The sequence below is a fragment of the Gadus macrocephalus genome, chromosome 17 (assembly GCF_031168955.1).
Source record: "Gadus macrocephalus chromosome 17, ASM3116895v1".
In the NCBI taxonomy this organism is placed as follows: Eukaryota; Metazoa; Chordata; class Actinopteri; order Gadiformes; family Gadidae; genus Gadus; species Gadus macrocephalus.
Window position 1 is genome coordinate 8,449,510 of NC_082398.1, and position 1,452 is coordinate 8,450,961.

Consider the following 1,452-nt stretch of genomic DNA (forward strand, 5'->3'; position numbering starts at 1 on the left):
CTGTAATTATGAGCCCGAGCACGATTTCAACCCGACATTATTTTTAATACATGTGTAACTTTGTACACATTTGTTATTTAGGCCTACTCTGCTAAATATATATGTAAGGAATAATGTATAGAACGCCGGTCTTTATCGGGAGAATAAGGCCCGACAGGGTGAACAGGACACCGACGCTCAGCAGATATGTCTTGCTTCGCCCTGAAGGGGCTTATTTTCGATAATGGCCGGCGACGTTCTATACATTATCCCGCTACTTGCCAAAACGAAAGAATAACTTCACATGGTGTGTCTTTTTACAATTGATTTGTTACCAGCATAAGTAGTGTTGATCAGCAGTGAAATAGTCCGCCAAAGACGTTGACGTCGCTTAGCAACCAAAGATGCTGGGGTTGACAAGTTAGCAGACTACTACCCATGCAAGTGAACGGAGCGTTCCACGGCATTGAGAAGAGCTGTGTAATAAAGGCCTATAATATTTCTATTTATGGCATAGATTTCTCCTCAGATTAGGCCAATAAAGCAATGATAAAAAAAAAATAAAAAAAAACGCTCGATCAAAAGGCCCGGCCCGACCCGGCTCAAGAATAGTGGTGGGAAATATCGGCGGGCCGGGTCGGGTCAATCAAAACCCTCATTGTTTAACATGAATGGCTAAACAAATTACCACTGTAGCATATTTAAACACAATTAATTAAGAGAATTATTTCCATTGGTCATTCTGACCGGAGACATTTAGAATTATCGGTCCTCCCAATTACCAGAAAATAATCTACGCGTGATTGGAATCCCGGAGAAACAGAGGGAGCAGACCCAGTAAAGTTCATGGCTGCCTTTCTCACCGAGATCTTCGGCGCCAGCTTCTTTTCTTCCCCCGCCGATTCTGGATGGAGCTCAGCGCATTGGCCCAGCGTGCTCGGCGGAGGAGGGCCGGGGGGCCAGAACGAGAGTATTCATTGTCCGATTCCACTACTTCAGCGATAAGGTGCGTGTTCTGAGACGAGAGAGGGACGCACAGCAGCTCAAGTACCATGAACAGAATGTTTACTTTTTCCCCAGACATGACCACCAACATCGCTAAGAAGAGAGCATCCTTTGCCGGCGTGAAATGTTCAGGTTTTCCCTCCTGGTCCCGGCCCGTCTGCACGTGGAGCACCGCGGGGAGAAGAGGTTTTTTGAATGCCCGAAAGAAGCCCAGGCATTTTATGAATCGCAATTTTCTGCCCGCTGATGATTCTCAGACTACTGAACTCTCTCATCTTGTAAGGTAAAAAATATTTTAGCCTAGATATTGGCCACTTAAAGAATAAGTTCCCAGCTGATCTGTGTGGGGTGTTGTTTTTTTTGTTTTTTTATCTACTCCATCCCCAAACATCTTTTAAGATGTGACTTTTCTCAATTGTGTTGTTCATTTGTGTTTTATACACACCCGGTGCTCTGATTGAACGCTCG

At 44.8% G+C, this 1,452-nt stretch overlaps 1 protein-coding gene across 1 annotated transcript in view; it reads right to left on the reverse strand.

The window, feature by feature from the left end:
• LOC132445790 (uncharacterized) overlaps positions 1-951 on the reverse strand; it is a 36,423-nt gene extending 35,472 nt beyond the window's left edge. Inside the window, exon 1 of the mRNA XM_060035937.1 lies at positions 843-951. The gene's annotated coding sequence lies outside the window, so the exon portion shown is untranslated. The remainder of the gene's footprint in view (positions 1-842) is intronic.
• Positions 952-1,452: the final 501 nt, after the last annotated feature.